Genomic DNA, 20,638 nt, shown 5'->3' with positions numbered 1-20,638 from the left:
AAATCTGACACTCTGTTTTCAGAGTGTGCTGATAAAGACCATTTGAGAATCAAGGGAGACTCAAAGGTGCAGATTTCTTTTTTCTTTATCTTTTTTTCTTCTATGCTCTGTTGAGTCCTTAGCTTTCATGAGAGACCAAAGAGTTTCCTCTGAAAAATCAAAACCCACATAATTTCATTCAGGCTGATGTAAGGTCATTTTAATGCCAACAACCCTTTTAACTTTCTGCAACAGGGATGACTTTTGAAGCTGACATTTTCAATTAGGAAGGTCCAAATTGATGTGGGGATCCTTAGGTTGTACTTGGCAGAACTGTTGTCTTAAGATCCAAAAATAATTGCAGTGGATTGTAATAAAAATTTATTCCAAAAATGGCAGATCATAACAACAATTTACCAATAGAAGTACCCCTTTAAAATTCATTCTGAAATTTTACTGCAGCCAATTACACATTCTCTAATACATTTACATCTATATACACAAAAAAATTGGAAAATTGAATTGTATTATTTATAAATCATTTGAAGTATCTATTTTACTCCGGAGTCACACATTGCATATAGGCAGTACTATGTGCAGCTTCAATTTACATATTACAAGGACAATCCAGAAACAAAAAAGCAATGCGTTATGACCAAGAAAAATATGCATGATGAAATGCTGAGAGACATATTTCTTTGAGAGGACTGCTTTATGTTTTTATTACTAAATATATTTTATTTTTATTGTTCCACTTTTACTGTAGCAATATTTGTATGTTCTGCCGAGTCATATTTCAAGAGTGGCATTTTTACTGATGGTATAGCTTTTGCACAAATAAATCACTGTGTTATTTAATAAAGGATCCTTAAAGCTATGTCTTTAAAGTGTCTCATATGAACAAATAAAGCCCCGAAGGTGGTGTCTTCATTTTAAAGAATAATAATCCTTTTACTTTTTGTATAAATTCTTTATTAAGAATATATTACCTTTAATTCTATAGTGAGAAATCATTTCATAGTGCCAACATTTAAGCAGTGACAATCTATATGATAAATAGAAAATAATGAAAAAAAATCTTAAAATCTTCAAATTCAAAGCAGACAAAGGCACCTGAGAGGTTTGCCTCGTTCCTTATCCATAGAAATGTACTGCCCCCTATTGACTAATCTTGATTTCTTCATTTTCCTTTCTGTGGAATTACTCTGTTGTTTCATTTATTGCTTCCATAATACCCAGTGAAATGAACTGGTGCTATAAAAAACAAACAGTGAGGGATGCCAAAAAATACACACAAGTTCAGATGTGTCAAGCTCGAGACTGGCCCACACAAAAGAAAGACAGATTCATTTTTCAACACAACAAGGCCGGGGTTCACTCAGATGGTGTGAATCATGCAAACGCTCCGCTGTTGTCATCAGTTCAGTTTGCTATTGGAAGATGCTGGTTTTGGCATTCCAGTATGTCTGCCCCTATCCCCTGCCCCCTTCCCTCTTAAAATCTGTACAACGTTTATGACACAAAATGCTGCTTTATCGTGGAGAATTCTAAGTGGCTTAGAGAGTGCACAAGGTTAAATCTCACCCCTTCACCTGCACCCTTTGTTTGCTCTCCCTGAAATAATTGGAATCGACTTTCAGAGTCGCCACGACCTGATGTATTAATTGCCGGTGATGGATTTGAGTGGAAATTCTACTCATAACAGTGTAACTCCAGATATTCTGAGCGCTCGGCATCTGGAAGGTTTCAGTGGGTCACCTGTCGCTAATTCTGACGTATTTATTTTATTATTAAATTTTCTTTTTTTAAACAATCGGTTGAACAAATGGTGGTATTTCAGATCAATAGCGCGATGAATATTGAGCAGTGGTTCCACCCGGCTTCAATTAGCGGACACATGCAGCGACGGGAGTCTGGGTGTTTTGAGATTAAAAAACATGCAAAAATGGGGAAAGTGCCGCTAAAATGTGAGCCAAATGCAGGTTGTCACTACCAACTCCCGACCAAGATGTCTAAAACGCATTTTTTTTAGGAGGCAGTAGAGCAATTTGCCTTGATTTCCGTGACTTCCTCTTACAGCATCTACAAATTACGTCCCCAGCCTGTGTTTCACTTCCAGAAGCTATTTGTGTGCCTGTTTTCAGGTAGAATGCAAGTATCATCAGCACCTGTTAAACAGCTACCATATGATAATTGAGCTGGGTTATGAGCTGGGTTTTTAAAAAGCTGGATGAGAAAATAAGCAAAAACACAGTGGTAAGTGGCTGTTAGCATGTCTGCATAAGTACATGCATGCACACATGAAGGCATTTGTGTTTGCATGTATATGTGTTTATGTGTATGCATACGTGTGAATCTATAGAATAGGGCTTGTATGTATGAAGTGTGTGCTTGTCTATAATTCCATTGTGGTGGTGCGTGGTATTCATAAATTAAAGGGTCATACTGTGTGTTCAGTAGTATGTCTGCAAGCGTCACACTAACTGAGGCCCTCTGGCTACTGGACAGCATGTAATATTTTGTATCACATATACACTGACCATTATATCACATGGATCATCTGAGACAGTGGTTCATTGCACAGGATGAGCTGTCCAGATGAAATGAGCATCGGAGGATCTATGCAGAAACCAGGCACTATGGATACAAAAATAAATAAACAACATCGCTGTGTCACACCACGTCTCTTCTAAACCTTGAGCTCTAGAGAGCAAATGTCAGTTAGCCATCCATGTGATTCCTTTTATGGTTTGTACGTCACCAGTGCTTTTATCACTACCACTTTCAATTTTGAAGAAAACAGGACTGAGTTTACACTGCTTATAAGGCATGACATTTAACATGTGTGATAACCACTCGAAGCACAAATAAAAGCTTATTACAGGGAAGTTCTTTGGTATGTCAGAGTGGTTCCAAACAGACCCACGTACGATAATGTGCATGGTAAAATATCAGAATTTGAACTGTCGCTTGAACAGTCAAAGACAAAATTGTCATTGCAATTTTGCAAAATTGTCATTACAGCGGTGTTTTGGAGAAGGACAGTCAACAATATATATTGAAGCAGCAGAGAGACTGAGCAGTATTTTGCTGCAGTGAAATCTCTCTTCCGTGAATGCAGTAAGCACCAGTGTTTAACACAGCCGCGATGTCTACCTCTGATAAAGCATATACACTTCAGTGTGATCCCAGTGAATGGAGGTTTCTGCCCCTACGTGACCATTCTGAAAGTACCAATTATGGGTGTACAGAACCTTTTTTTAATCTTGATGACAGTAATGAATTAAAGGCAGCCTAAAATTCCCAGCTGATACACAGTAAAGGCATTAAAAAATTATAAGCATCCCCTCTACAAATGACCCTTAGTCACCAATGAGCTTTTTAAAAAAATATTTGGTAATGACTTTAATGCATGTACAACATATAATATTCCCTGCCCACTTTTCCATCGCCGCTTAATGCATTGCAAGGGTTTGTATTGTTTTATGTACGAGACATGTTATGTGCATAAACGCCCAGGGAAATGGTACAATTCATTCTTGAACTAGAATTGAAGTATTCTTTGCTTTTATTAAATTATTGAGTTTTAAAGTAAAACTATTTTAATAGAATATTACCATTGCAGCTCTCTTGCATGCGGATATTGTACCAGCAATTTGATACATAAACTGTGGATGATAATAAATATGCCTACAGTACTGGCTGTTGATGTCATGCATGACAAAGAGACACTGGAGGTCTGTATCCCAGCAAGGGATGTCACCCAGGATGCATTCTTAGTTGGGTTTTCTTTCTAAGTGAAGCCAGTTGGAACACAAAGTGCTGTAGAACTGACATGGTCTCTGCATCACCAGCACAAGCACATATTGCCAGATTAGAGGATACCACAGGGAGTGGAATCTTGCCCTCCCTCTCTCTCTCTCTCTCTCTCTCTCACACACACACGCATACACGAACACACACAAACACTCAGATGAAAGATGAATTTGTATTTTTTTATCAAATTGTGTGAAATATTGACAAATGTGCATCTGTCTCAGTTTCTTGCTGCTCACTTACAATGGCTGTAGCTCTGTGATGTATCAAATGTGGAAAGTGAAATAAAAAATGTTAAGAATAAATAATCATTCAGAACTCTGAAATATTTGAAGCATCTTATATTTCTTATAGTCGAATATTCTAACAATGGGTTGAGAATCATATTTGTACAAGAAGGCATCTATGTTTTTCTTTATTTTGGTTCTTGTGAAACTTTTTCCCATTTGCTAACTTTAAACAGATCCAACACACAGTTACAGTATGGAGAGGTTGATTAATTCTTTGGAGTGTGAATCAAGCATGCATTTCACTTGCTGAAGAAGAGACTGAAAACTCCCAAAACAAAGATCGACTGGAAGCAGCTGAGGTGAAGGCATGGAAAGATATTTCCAAAGAAGATACCAAATGTTTGGGTGATGTCAGTGGGGAATAAGTATTGCAGTTATTGCTCTTAAGGGCTATGCAAGCAAATATCATACTTTTTTGCTTTTTTGATATACTTCTAATTTATTCTGTTTTGCCCAGGTGAGAATGGGGGACTCAGCACAGAAAATAGCTATTTCTGTCAAATGGTAGCACATATACACATGCAAATACCATGAAATGAAAGCTGATTGTTTGTACATTTGTCTCATATTCATGTTTTGATCTCAAATCTAAACAGTGAGAATATATGGCAAAAATAATAAATGTAACTCCATTGTAGTTTTTACATACTTTTGGAGGGCACTATATATCTTTCTATATATATATATATATTATATATATATATCAATGTTACAACTATGAATCATGTTGCTGGTCTTAGTTGGGATGCCTACCTGATTTCATTTCTGTATTCATCTTTCTAAACTGACAAAGCAAAATGATTGCAAGCCACAAAATATTTATGACCGATAAGTTCAAACGCGACAGGATCTTTCCGTATTATTTGTGTCTCCTGTCCATAACTTGACCCCGAGATTGACCCCTGCCTGCGGCTGTAAGCCCTGCTTTTTGGGAGGCTGTAAACATATGAAAGCTCACTCTCATAAATCAATTTCCCAATTAAACTCTAAAACGGGAGACAATCTGTGCAGAACAAGAGAAGAAAACTGAGCTGAACGTCCCCAATTGCTGGTTGGGAAAGAGTCTCATTATTAAATAAATTCCCGGGGGGGAGAAGGGGGTAGGAGATACACGGCGTGCACATTTTGGTCTGATGCATATTTCTGTGAGCATTGTTTTTTGCCATCAAATGAGATATTGGATCACGTCGCCAGTTAGAATCCCAGCAAATCTTTTCAAATTATATTATTTCAGCAAATCATTTCAGATTTGGAATAGCATGTTGATTTATTGTTGCTAAACTTACATGTTGGCTCAATCATAAAACACCTCTACCAATGGGCTGCTATTCCTTGGGTAGTGAGCCACAATGGTGTTTAGAAAACCATGTCAAATATGCAAGCAGTACATTGGATATTTGTAAGGTGCACTCCATTTATCACAAATGAAAAATAGACATAACACCTCATCCAAGGCTGGGGCCATAATTTGTATATATATATATATATATATATATATGTATGTGTGTGTGTGTGTGTGTGTGTAGTAAATACAAGACTTGATTGATTTGATTGTATAGTAAGTTCCATATGAAAAACTGATATTTTTATAAGTGAGTACATATTAAACTTTGTGTTTGTGTATGTCAGAGACGGAGTAAGGTACAAAGTAAAAAATGAAGTTTGTTGCATATTTTTTTTGTAAATTAAGTGTTTTTATTTCAAGGAGAATTAACATAGTTTCAGCAATACAGCAGTCTTAGCATTCTGGCATGCTGTGAACTGCATTAAATGAGAGGACAGTGTGATGGGTGTTTAATTTCTCTACTTTATCTCTTTCTCAACACCTTGTTACCAACAGCAGGCAGTCAGTTGTAATTTCTCATTATGCAAGTAGGTTAATAAATCCGAACCTTTATTATTTTTATATTCCCTTTTATTGTGAAAACATTGTATAAAACTACTTCATGGTTAACATATGGATGATGATAGGTGCACATATTCTTTTCCTCAGCATTCAGTAAAACATTTAAGCAAGTTTGTTTAGTTATTTATTTATGTTTCCTCCCCCCCCCCCCCCCCACCCCCACCCCCCAATACAAACACAACATGCATTTGGTGGTCACAAAAATTGCATCATGACTTTTGGCGATGAGATCAACTGAAAATTTTCTGAATCCAAAGCTTGTCATGCAAAGTGACAGACAGGCAAGATTTCAGTCTTAGTCTTAGTCTGACTTGTTTACACTACCTTCAGACCAATTGTGTAAGTTCATAACGTACAACCATTAAGTTTTTCCTCTCCACTGAGAAAGGTCTGGTGCAGGATATCATATGCATGGAAGAACATCAACAGCATAACACCCAGAATCCTCAGCCCATGACGTGATTGTTTCCCGCCGGCTTTCACAAAGACTTTCCTCGCGCCGACATCAAACAAGACTTTATGAATGTCAACTCCCCAACCATTACATAACCGACCAATAATCTGTCATTTCAGCTCAATGGCGACCGAATCAATGCAAGACGGGATATTTCTGAGGGGAAAAAAAACACCAATAAGTGAAAAACAATTTTAGGCCTGAATAGAAGGTATTGAGCAGGATTTTCCTGGCTGCCTGTTTATCTGTTTCAGGTCAGAGCACATCTGTGTTTGCCCAGTCGCTATCTGTCAACCTCGTAATTGCTCTGACACATTTTTAACCGCGCCAACACTGCACTGGTGCTGCTGACACATATCAGTTCCTTCATCCCAGGTATTGCCAGCTTCGTGATGTCAGGTTAAATCAGTGCAAAAAAGACTTACGATCTCGCTGGTTTGGTCATCTTTTACCGTGGCGTGTCCTTCCTTTTCACGCAAGACTTGTTGAAATCCCTTGCCGCTTGTTTCAGCATCAATAACTTTCATACAAAACACCTACAGATCATTTTAAATGAGATAAAATCAGAATACATTTGGCTCCATTATGCTTAGGGAGACTTTGTCTCTTCTGTTTGTATAGAGAAAAATGGAATGTGTTAAAGAAATCGAGGGTAGTAAATTGTTAAGATTAAACCCAAAGAAAGTGGTTGGTTAGTTTTGCTCCATTCATTTCAAACTGACAGTTGTGCTTCTCAAGTCAATGCTGTACAAGAAACACACTGCAGCTGATGTGTAGCCCAGAGGAGTGATGGTTTCTACACTACATTGTATTTTACCTGAAACTACAGGGCCTGGCTTACAGTAAACTCATAACTAGCTACGGTACATTACCAGTACAATCGCACTTTTGATACAATTATCAAAAGTGCGATGTGTTGCTGCATGACCTCTCGTGCCGTATTGCTGTTATTCAATGTTTGAAACAGAAACAATTAATTGATGAGGCAATATTATCACTATTGTAATATCACTTGTAAGTCATGTTTTTTTTGCAGAGTGATACAACCAGGCTGTTTGATTAACTATCACTGTATCAGATTTTCAATCGCTGTAGAACATGGTCTCAGCCAATCAGAATTCAGGATCGAAACAACCCGTTTTATAATAATGCTTAGGGAACTGGTTGAAGGTTGAAGGTTGGATTCCCAGGTGAGGTGCTACACTTGTGTCCTTGAGCACATTACGTACGTAACCTGATTTTGTTCAGTAAAAGTCCAGCTGTATTAAGAAATTGCATAAGAAAATAATGTAAGATGTTTAAGATGGTCTCGGTAAGAGCACCTGCTAAATACATATTGTGAATGAGGGAAATGCATATTTTCTGCATCTGTAGAAGTGGTGTGTGCTGAACCGGTATGTGCAATTACTGCACAAAAGACTTGAATAAGGAATTGCTTACTTTAGTCTACTGAGCTTGTGAATGATCAAAGTAGGTTTTAATCAGTTTATGCTGTGCTTGTGCTGCAACACAGGTGCACAAAAGGACCGGTCGCCTTAATGTGGCAATCCTGCGGCTATTTCCAATATCGCCAATTCATTGGGAAACATGTAAACTGTGCGTTTGAGCTATGTGTCAATGCCAGGGAAAAAAAACTGTGTCGCCCGATTTGCAAGGGGTCCCTGATAGCTCTTTGTGATTGATCCCCTCGTTTTATCACTTCTAATTAAACATTTACGCCTACGGGCTCCCTATTGTTGAATTGAATTTCCTCCGAATTTAAGTCTCATAGCTAAGAAATCTGTGTAGCTGGCAATGAATGCGGCATGCTAATCAGTAAATAGAATGAAGCAGCCCTGTTCAGCGCACCAGGGCCCATTTTGACATTGTATCTGGGTTTAATGATGGAAGGTAGGAGGCTTGGCTGGGAGAGCAGGGGCTGTGGATACAATATATCTCCTGTGATTATCACACAGCTAGAGTGGGTTCTCCTAAGCTGAGGAAAGAGAACCGTATCGGACCTCAGTAATTTGTACCCAGATCACTATCTAAAATGTACTTGTATCATAAGAAAAGTTAAGCATACATACAGCATAATCCCCCTGCCCCCCCCCCCCCCCCCCTTACTTCACCATCCAGCAACATATTACTACTATTATCATTCTATTTCAGATGGAGCTTGTTCAAATTGCCATTTTTTGGAAGCATATTAGTTCTTTTCAACTAAGTAATTTAATGTCTAAAGGTTCTTCATTTAATGTCTAAAGCGTCTAAAATTTCTGGATTAATTAAATCAATGAACAAATCAAATGAACAGACTTTGTTGTTATTTTTGCTTGCATTACAAAACATTGTGTTGTTTATACACCACCTGAAAAGCAACCATGTTGAAATCACATTGGCCAGCCATTTGATTGTCATCTAGTAGATGAACTGGACACAAACCGAATGTCCGTGATAAATTCCAAAACAAGCAACTGAAACTGGTCTGTTTTTAGTCATACTGCGCCATCATTAGCTCGGCACTGGTGGACTTTAATTGCGTTCTGCCAGCACATGACATGCAACATTAAAGGAGAATGGCTGTTTTCAATAATCCCAGTTCATGTTAAATGTATTCTTGGCATAAACTAAATGACTGTGTCCAGTATTGTAATTAAAATCAATAATGGCAGTGGTCTTATTTGATTTTCCACCTCGGTCCCCTTTGCCACCATTTCTCATTGTCAGAAATGATCTTTTCAGGCCCTGCATGTCCTATTGTGGGATTGCAAAATGGAACAAACTGAGGTTTTACACAGATGTCCAATTTGTAAAACCTGACATTTATAAATTATATTAAATATCATGTTGCTGCGATACAAGCAAGGCAATAGATATTTTGATGATATGTCTGAGGACAGCTGTCTGGGTAAACAAGGGATGGAATAAAATCATAACCTAATATGATAAAGTGCCTTAAAGAAACAAGCAGTATTATCACAAGTAGGGAAAATCAATATTTCCATAACCAGACATTTGCATCAAAAATATTTTAACATATACAGTGAGTTCCATAATGCTTGGGACAAAGACTTTTTTTATTTAGCTGTGTACTCCACAATTTTAGATTTGTAAGAAAACAATTCACAGTTTTTATGAAAGGGTATTTTTAATACATTTTGGTTTCACCATGTAGAAATCACAGCACTTTTTATACATAACTCCTTAATTTCAGTGCACCATAATGTTTGGTACAAATGGCTTTGCAGGCATTTCTGATGAATCAGGTGTGTGAACTGATTTGTCCTTGTCAGCTGCTGTATACATGTCTGCTCTGGGGCCTGTCTTAGACCAAAGATCAACAGTGCCTTTGATAATGTTGTGCTTTTGATTTTTCTTCCATTCTTTTCCCGTGACCACACCAGATTAACCTACTGAAGAATTTGACCTTGAAATATCATTAACCAGGAGGAAAAAGAAAATCTGTCATTTTTTCCGCATTCAACAAACATGACTCTAAATAACATCAACCACCTCGGAATTAAAAACACAGCAGGATTTCTCCTCACCAACTGCCAAAATGTATCCTGATATGCATTCAAGAACAGGCAGTGCCTTCTGAAAAGCCAGATTTCAGGAGCATATGGCAAAACACCTGTTTGTCCTGATGCGCAGTGATGATCTTACATTGTCAGACTCAGAAATTTAGACTACAGACTAACATCAGAGCAAGAAGGTAGATACCACAGAAATGAAATACCTTATAAAACTGGACCAGCTCATTATCAACCAATCATTTTGAGCCACAACCAATCAGCCTCTCTATGGCCTCATTAACTGACTTGGGCATTGTGGCCTACAAAGACCCTTGATTATGCCTGAAATCTGGTATACAGGGCATGAATGACTCCCCATGGATTCTGAGCACAATGCTAACAGCACTGAAATGTTGTGAGTATCATGTACTTTGCTGCTTCAACTGAAAAAGTTGGACACTGGTAAATTTTTAACAGCGGAGTACTGAATAAGCACTGCAATTTATGTGAGAGGCTTTTCATGAACACACAATCAGACAGGGCATTCCTGTGGCAAGGGATATCCTGCCAACCAAAAGTTTTCCCTCCCTGGATGGCACTATGGCCAATTATACATTATCCCTGCACAACTTTTGGGCAGAGTTGGCACTGGCAGAGTCTAGGTTTGTCAGGCATATTTTTGAATAACTCATTGGTGTCTTAACCTTGCTCAAGTGTGCCACAGTACGTTCCCGTTAAGGACTAAAACCATCTGGCTACACATAAGCAGACCTTCTTACATTTTGTACAGTATTTTCTATTCGATGTAACTGTTGATAAACAAAAAGTGAAATATGAGCCATTTTAAAACAGTCATTAAACTCCCAAATTTGGCTGGGTCACTCACCAAGACAATTAGCCACATCACACACATCGCAGCCACCTTTATGCGTATGGTTCAAAGGCCCGTCCGGTTGGTCAGAGCGGAGAGGCCGCAGAGGCGGTGTGTAAATTCATCCCCAAGCTTAGAGTGTCAGTGCATGGGGACAGCTGTCAGCGGGGCGGTAGGGGAGTAGGCAGGGCTGCAGAAGGCCCTGGAGCGCTTCCCAGCTTCCCCTGGTGAGCACACATTAAAACATAACTGCGCCAAGGCCCTGTCTGGTTGACAACCAGAGAAGCTTAGCGTAGACATCCTGACAAGATCGCCATTTATGTCATGCCCTAAAGGTGTCTGCAACAATACGTAGGAGGGAGAAGAAAAAAATCTCTTAATGTGAGGATTTTGGACTAGCATGCCAAACAACAAAACAGATATGACTGACAAAATAAAATCTAAAAACGTATTTCACAAAAACAGATTAGATAAATAAATGGTTAGTCAGGCTCTCGCTTGAATGATTTTATGAACAGGTGATTTATTTTTTAATTTTTCATGACAAAACTCCTGAGATCCTGATGGATGCATGCTGTTAGGTGTAGATTATTATTGTTTTCCTTTTTAACCTTCTTTTGTATACTGTCAGACAGTAGAATAAAATTGATGTAAAGTCCTGTCATAATACAGTAATAGCCTTCCCCAGCTACACTGCATTCATATTTCCCCACTTCCCATTAATTGCAGAGAGGAACTGGATTCTAAACAGAAATGAAACCAGTCTAGGTCACCATGGATCTAATCAGAAAACACATATGACATTCCACTGCGGACAGTCTTGTGGATGTACCATGCATTCATTTTTCTTCCAACTTCGCCAAGCAATTCTTGATTTCATAAGCCGCTGCAGTTCTTGCGACGATTGTGAATGTAGCTACTTCACAGTCGCTTGCCATGGTATAGCTGAAATTTGTGCATTTCCTATACAAGCTTGGTGCTGATTATCCTAACAAATTGCATTCCTATTCAAACCTCAGAATGACTTTCAATGACAGCTTGCATGACAAAAGGTCAAAGGAAGACTGCTAGGCGTTAATTAAATAAAATTGGTGAATGTCAGAGCGGCAAAGGTCAGCCCTAATCTCCAGTTATTGTCTCCCCCACCTTCATGCAGTGGAGAGGTAGAGCCTGGCTCCATCACCATTTTATATATGATATTCAAATCAAAAGCTCTGGTTACTGCTTATTTAAAGACGGGTGTATTCTCCACGTGCACAAATACTGTCCACACCACTAAATTAATCGTTACAATAAGTAATACAGTGACAAGCAAATCCCTTGTATGTCAACATATGTCTACTTCTCAGTCATTTTAAATTTCATGTTGCCCTATGCACTATAAATGCCTCCTCCCATACCAATCAATAAAAAAGCATATTTGAGAATTACTGAAATATGTTTATGTAAAATATACTATGATAAGGAAATATATTGCAACACTTCCTCAGTAATAAACTGTAGAGCTCTTCCTTAGCCTAGCAGGCCCTTTGCGATTACTGGACTCACCAGTACCCTCTTTCTTCTTAATAATGTTTCATGTGGTTTATTTTGGTAAGCTTAAGGTTTGGCCTGTGTATCTGACAGTTTTTTTAATATTCCTCAGCCTCATAATGGCTTCATTGACTTTCATTGGCACAAATCTGGTTCTTATGCTGACAAACGGCAATAAAAAAATACTCTGAAGGCAATCAAAAGCCTAGAATTAAGACTAGATACTGAAAACTATAATTAGGCACTAAATAAGCAGTTGAGCATGCCTGACTAATCAGAAACACCTGTGAACCCATTTGTCCCAATGAGAAAGAATGCAAGAAATATGGAGTTAAAGTTGCAAGAAATATGGCAAAGAAGAAGGAATTAAGCTTAGATGTGTGGGCCAGGCAAACATATTGTGCCGAGAAGGTTATTCCCAGTGAGAAATTGCAAAGGAAGCTTAAGATTTCCAGGTGCAGTGTTTAGTACACACTCAGAAGGGTCCAGCAGAAGAGGGGTGTAAACAGGAGAAGACCAGGATGAAGGATACATCAGTGGTAGAAGACAAATATCGTGTGGTGTCTACCAAAAGAAACTGTCGTAAAAATGCACCACAACTACAGGAAGAATGCAAATGGTTTCTGCGATTACAGTGAAATGGCAGCTATGGTTTCTTTCATACACACACACACACACACACACACACTCACACAGAGATAAAAAAAAAATATTTATTTTGTTCAAATATTAGTGAAGGATCAGAGCACTGGCAGCATCATCTGTCAGAGTTTTTATCTGAGAAGGCTGCCTCGAGTCAATACGCTTAGAATATGTGAAAAGGACATTGTGTTTGATCACAAAGATCAGCTGGGGACAGAGTAACACAGAGGTGTCCAATATATGCAGTATTTATTTATAACAAAAATATCTCTCTTCTCCCTAAAGACATGTTCTATTGATCACTGGACTTCTGCATGTACTGCAAATTTTTTATTATTTTTTAAAAGAATTGCTCACTTTGAGAATGCCATGATTTTGCAATAGGTTTATTTATGGACATTTTTAAACCCAGCCATGACTGAATCAAATATGTGCCTGTGCATACCCTCAAAGTAATTTGTTTTTGTATACTAATATAATGCTTTTTTAAAATGACCACCCTTTGAGCTGGATTGGATTTCACAACAGACCATGTGATTAGACAAAACATGAATAACTGATTCTAATGGCTGCACTGCAAAAAACTAAAATAAAAATAAAGGAAAAATAGTATAGCTATAACTACTGTACTTCAAAATACCATCTGTAAAGCCATAAGGATATATATATGTATGGTACAGTATGGTCACTTGACAAGAATTGTGTTGTTGCACTTAAAGGACCCTTCTTCTCGAAACAATCTCTGAATAAACATCTGTCACAGAATCAGAGTGTACCCTTAACTCACCTAATAGCACAAACCTGGAAACAGCAAAGGAACCATTCCTTTTAACTTTGTTCACATACACTATGATTTGCTTTAACCTTAACCTGCTGACAATTTTTAATATCATGTTTCAACATACTCTCGGCCTAGATGTAGTAAACATCTATTCTTACAACATATGAATGGCATTTATAATTTATGGAAGTAGGGTATTCTTAATGAATACCTTTATGCAGACTGTAATTTCTGTGGTTAATTCTAACATAGCCTACTTATAAATTTGTGACACAAATGTTGCCTGGTGTCTAACACAGTAATGCCAAAGAAGAAGAAAACTAGGCACTGAAGAATATAAACCTCCAATGGCAGGCAAGCTATATGTGTTCATTATGTGTGTGTATGTGTGTGTGTGTGTGTACGTGTGTGTGTGTGCATGCATGTATGTTTGTGTGTGTGTTGGGGGGAGGGGTGTGTGTATGTACTGTATGAGTGTGTACAGTGAGGATGTTTATATTGTTCTGTTGCATATGCATTTATGTGCATGGTGTGCACATGTGCCTACATCCGAGTCAGTTTTGTGTGGAATTTGAGATAATCTGAATAAATATATTGTTCAGAGAATTCATTGCTTAAAGGTTCATAAATAATAAAGACACATTTCTAGCATTTTAAGAAGGCTACATCATGGTTCAATAATTCATACTGGTGTTGTAATGAATTTTGATCATTACAGAAATGCTGAACACTGGGTGCTTATTTTAATATCTACCTTGCAGCGCTGTTCATGAGCTGCAGAAACAGTGTTGTCATTGGTCATTTTACAGACAAAAATTTTAAAAGGAGGGTATGACAGGAGAATAATTGGGAATACTGGATAGGACCAGCTTGACTTTGATTCTGAATAGACTCCATTTGGGTAATTAAGGGAGTTTTACATGTTGCCCCCAGTGGAATATTGCCAAATTCAAAGCCTCCCTTGGCCAGCGCATGAATTCAGCTGTCAGTGCTGTGTTTTCTCAAGACTGATCCAGCATTCCTGGCTGTATAGAATAATTACTGTTCTCTAAATGCCCCAGTGCATTCAGGGCTCAGAGAGGACACTGAACTGTAGCTTGCTGCCTGCAGGGAGGCAGATAAAGCCAATAGCTCTAGGGTTCAGAAACAATCTGAAAGTCTCACTTCAAAAGTGAGAAGTTGCTTTTTTCTGATGAAGAGCTGTTTAAAAGAAATAAATGAACAAAAGTTGGCTGAATATGATTTGGCCATCCGGGAAGCCATATCGCACTCTGTGACAGAAACCTACGACAGGACCAGATTCAGCAAAAAGCCAGATTATTTTTCTCCTGCACAGATGGACTTGCAAATGTTTTGGGGGAGGCGCAAGAGACGATTACAAATATATATTTGAAAAGGCAGGAGCAGACGCTGCAATGTGAAACGCTTGCGTCGTGGTGACGCGGTGCGTAGGGTGGCACTGGGTACAGCAGCATCCTTCAGTTTAGGATCTCTGGGTGATGATTGGCGCCTTCATGCTGATGCCAAAATGGTGATTATACAAGCTCCTGCTAGTGATTGTCTTCTGACTGTTGTGTGCTGCCAACACACACTAGCCATATTAAGATTGGTTAATACCAGGGGGTTGTGGCACTACCATTATACCATTTACAAAGTCGCTTGACCTTGAAAAAAAAAAACAGTTTAAATCCATATTTTGTACCAAGAAGAAGAAGAAGAACAAAAACAACAACAACAACAAAAAGAAGAATGCTGAAGACTTGTTCTGTCATCAGCCTGGAAGACCGGTTTTGAATGATAATAAATTTTGCCTGTCAAAGCGATTTCAAACGTCCTGTGGAGACAGTTACGTGGACACACATTTTAAATGCATCTAATAACAGAGGAGTGTGAAATACAACCCTCACCCCCTGTGGCACATGAAAGTTGATTGGCTGGCTCCAAATGCGCCAACTAATGAAAGTTAACATTAATGCGGAGTGAATGTTAACGCGATAGCTGTGACTGACTGACATCCATGTCAGGAGTGTAGATTTTTTTATGCTACAGGACTGGGTGCTGACATTAACATTATCAATCATGACCATGTCATGTCTGCCCAATCAGCTATAATTACATTTTGCTACACAATCACTCAAGTTTTGTGCAAAACCGCATTGCTGTATTAAGTAGACTATACCATTAGGTTCTTTTGCTAGCCCAGACTGAAATGGGTGTTTCAGGCATGGCGCACTAGTTATTCTAAGACCTTACTGACTGCTCCTATCAGGTTACTTAGAGGGGCTCTGTGAAAGTCCTACTTCCTTATTATGGGAGTTCCCCTGGGATCTGTTCTTGGCTCATTGCTGTTATCTTTTCCAATGTCCTTGGCATAACATCTTCACATTGGTTGTTTGTACCATGGACCACAGGATCTGTCCATCACCCTTGGTAACACAATAGTGTTCACATCCCATACTGCCAAAATATATTGATATATACAGGATGATGGATTGTCTTTCACTAATCAGATTATTTTTGTGCAACATCCACATAGCCCACCATTTTCTTACTGCATATGCCCAGCTCATTATCCAGGCACCTTGTACTATTCAAACTGGACTACTGCAACTTTTCTTGCTGGTCTCTGCACTGTCATCTGGTCTCTCCAGCTCATTCAGAGTGTTGTCATCTAAAATGAGCCAAAAACACAAGTAGAATGCATTTTTTCTATTATACCATAGTTGTTTAAGAACAATAGATAAATACATACTATTGCAAGTTAACACATAGAAAGTGGCAAAAATGTAAAGTGTAAGTCATTGATCCCTCAAGCCCATTGGTTGTTGCATCAGCCAGATTTAAATATATACATAATAAATATGACCTTTTTATGTTTGAAGTACTGTAAACATATTGGATGCCATGCCATATTATGAATCAGTTCAAATGCCTTGTAAAGTCAGGAAACAACTTTTTAAATGTTCAAATCTGGCTTGGTTGGCAAGGCAACAGATTTGCCTAGCAACTATGGTTTATTTTCAACCTTTAAAAGTAAAATGGGTGTATAAGTGGTTGTTAAAAAAAGTTTTTAAAAGTTTTTGACAACTCATGTTTCCAACCCACACATTCTGCAATACTCCCATACACGGTTGCACGTTTTTACGTTTTTAAAGTCTTAAAGAGAAGTTAATGTTAATATATATGTGTATGAATCTATAAATAATATAAATGCACAACAGATTCGCACAGCTTTCAACTGTCTTGTATGTAGATTCACAATGTTTTGCAAAATGGAACATTCTGGCAAACACATTACTCTTGTGAATAGTCTGCCACAGTAACTCAGCCAAAGCAGGCCATTGTATTTATGCTGGCATACCTCCAGGGACTGGTGTCTGAAGTCAGTGCACGTGTACTTAAATCAGATCATATTGTACCGCTTGAGGGCAATGGATCATAACATCGAAAATCGTTGAACAGGTTGCTGGAGTTTTGAATGATAGTGGTGAGGATAAAAGCTCTGTGAAAATATCACATTTAACTCCTTCAGACCTACAATGACCCTTGGTGTGATTTTTTTCCCCCATACACTCAGAGTGAATGTGTTTGTTATAACACTTCATATAACTTCCATACATATTGGCGAGAGAACAGAACATCAGCGATGGCAAAATGAACATTTGGTCAAAGTTCGCTGGTGTTTACTTCAATGGTGTCACGTGAGATAACATGCTTAAGCTTCCTAACTGCAAAATTATAAAAATCAGAAGTGTCATGCAGAAAAAGTTACAACTGAATTTGCTTTTCCTATATACTATATACACAAACAGGGATACAGTCATTTGGCAATTGCATGTTGGAGACAATAGCAATATGTTAGCAAGTTCAATTCTAACAGGTTTTGTTACTGTTATTGCTGTGTTGCTGGACTGAAACAAGGCACAATATCAAGGCAACAGTGTGACCATTTTCCAGGAAAATAAATATGCACCATTAAGCGTCAGGGGGCAGAGGTATAAAACATGAGAAGAATAAAAGATCTCCATGTGAAACAACACGCATTTTCTTTTTCTCTTCAAGTGATTCATCGTAAAATTTGACAGGAACAAGATGTCATTCCCCACATCCATAACTACTGCAAATTATTATTCTTTTTTCTTTTTTTAATAAAGCATACAGCTACCATTTAAATCTCTGCATTTTGTTGCAATACTAACAAATATAATAGGCTGAATAACTGAAACTGACCTGAGCCCTCAGGTCAGTGGATGCCGGCACATGACTTTTCTTGTTAGTTTCTTGTGATTTTACTCAACATTTCAAAATTACGATGGCACCGAACATTTATTATTTGTATTTGCAGTGGCTAAATGCATACATAGCATCAGTAATGGTACTAGGTAGCTTCTGACTTCCCTTGCCTGTTAGGCACAGCCACAAAAAAATAAAAAAATAAACTCTACAAACCAAAATCTGACACTGACCCTGAGCACATGCCAGCCGGGAGCCCAAGCTTTATCAAGTATTAAGTCTGAGACTGAATGTTCGGTGTCTGAATTCAGAAAAAAATTCACCATACTTAGTTCAATCCATATAGTATATTGCTACTCTAACCAAATATAGCTTGCTTTTCCCTGAGTTCTAAAATGTGCCTTTTTAAAATCCTGTTGCACTCATAGAAAAAGGTTTTTGGGAATTGTAATAAAATTCCCATCAAGGATTTCTGCTACATCACACAGATATTATTGACAATGACTCTACAGTTAACTATGGGAGCTTCAGGCAAGGGAAACACAGAAATATCTGCGTTCCCTTTCTCTCAATAAAAAGTTTAAAAGACTTGAAAAACTGAATTGCTTGAGTGGGCACCTGTGTATGTATAGTGTATTGATTTTAAAATCATACAGGTAATAACAAGCAATCAAGAACACAGATGCAAGCAGATAATTCAGTTGTATTTAGGGATTTGAATAGAGAAAAATCCAAAAAAATCTTTGGCAACTCCAAGCCAAGAGCAGTACACAACTGCCATAGCTAAGAACCCAAAGTTTTGTCATCAGTTGACTATGACTGGAAGTCGGCAGTGATGGAACATAATTGGTCAAATCAAATGAGATGAGGATCTGCTTTAAGACTGCTTTGGTGATTTGGATTACTGCTACATTTGTTTTCCTCCATACACTGCCCCAGGTGGACACGGAAAACCAATTGTCGTAAGTGAGAGGTACGTCACTCTTCTGATCGGTGCTATCTTTTTAAAAGTGGAAAATAGTCACTGGCTTGTTTGGCGAGTTTTCATCAGAGAAGTGTGTGCAGCTTCATACACAGTTCTCCTTTTGTGGGTGCAGGTGGCGCAGCAGCAAGTCAATAAGCACAAGGATTGATTCACAATTAGGGAGATAAAAGAGAAAATTATTAAACCCAAAATAGGAGACATTTTGACACAGCAAACAAACCTTTGGCGATATCATTCACGATTTGTTTGGAAATCCTCGGTAAATTGAAGGCAGGTTATCGGTTCAGAGTTACAGCAGACCTCAAGGTTCTCCGAGGTAGCAAAGATGTTGTTGTTGCCATTCGTCTCCATTGGTTATGCTCTTTCCGACTCATTTCCATCGGAGACAGCCCGTTGCTATGAAGTGCTCGTTAACAGGCCAACTAATTGGAATAAACAGTGAGTGATGTTTAATACGATGAGCACTTTAATAAGGAAAACAGCCCTAATTAGCGAGTGGAACTGAAGGTTGGGGGAGGGGCCTTGAGGGGGGAGCACCAGATTCTTCGTAACTCATCAGCGGAGGGGAGAAGGGAGGGCGCGGTTTATGGCAGCTGTCTGATAGTCGCTTCTCACTGCCAGAACTTCAAAACACTTCCCTCCTTGTGATCTGCAGTTCCCAGGCCTATGCTGGAGGAGATGGTTACATCAACGCTCCCCTGTTTAAAAAATGCATGTCTTTGCTGCTAGTGTGACAAAAAAAGACATCGATACCTGGCTCCATTAATGCGTTTGGTTGAGCCCTGTTCTGTGGAGCCCATACATGCTTGGTTAGACTTTAATGTGACATGGACTGGCACATGACCTCCATTTCCAATTAATTCTCCAGGTTGCAAGGGAAGTGATGCTACATCACTGTAACATCTTGGGAAGGGGTCTTGGGGGTCCTTGGTAGTTAAACTACCATTTAACATCGACACACGTCTAGCTGAAGAAGGCCAACAAGAAGAATTAACACCAGGGCAAATTGGACCAAAAGATTCTCTGCAGTACAAACTAGACGGTCAGCTCTTCACTATATAAGGTGTACGGTCAATTTGAAAGGAGATTGTAAATTATTTTTGAATTTTGTTGCCTTTTTTGAGATACAATGTGTGAAGCCTTGTCCTACAGCAGTAAATTAATATTTAAAGTTCTGACTCTCTGCCTTTGTCTCTCCATGCATAAACAGTCCAGTTCGATGCTTCATTATGCTATTAATTAAAGGGTGTGATGAAGGACAGACTTCTACAACATCAATGGCAGTGAATGTTTAGTTTTTGGCCACACCTCTTCATAAATATAAAAGAAAAATTGTAATATAATACCTGTACTTGCAGAGTAAATTCCTGGAGTAATGGAAAATTATTAATTAGTGCAACATGTTTTTGTCATCCAAGGCACTTGTATTATGTCAAAATATGTAAATACTTTTTTTCTGCTGGGTATCAGGTGGATAAATGCTTGTTTTGTCAAACCAAAAACAGGAATGAATTTTTTATCAGAATAACTCTGTGTACATTTTTTTTACACAGTGATATGTTTCTCCACCTGACAGAAGACTACAACATTCCATGAAAAGGGGAAACATGGCTTAATTCCAATGTACAGTAGGTAGCCCAAGGCATTGTTT

This window comes from Anguilla anguilla, chromosome 6 (assembly GCF_013347855.1).
Source record: "Anguilla anguilla isolate fAngAng1 chromosome 6, fAngAng1.pri, whole genome shotgun sequence".
In the NCBI taxonomy this organism is placed as follows: domain Eukaryota; kingdom Metazoa; phylum Chordata; class Actinopteri; order Anguilliformes; family Anguillidae; genus Anguilla; species Anguilla anguilla.
The sequence above is the reverse complement of the archived record's forward strand: the minus strand, read 5'-3'. Positions refer to the sequence as shown.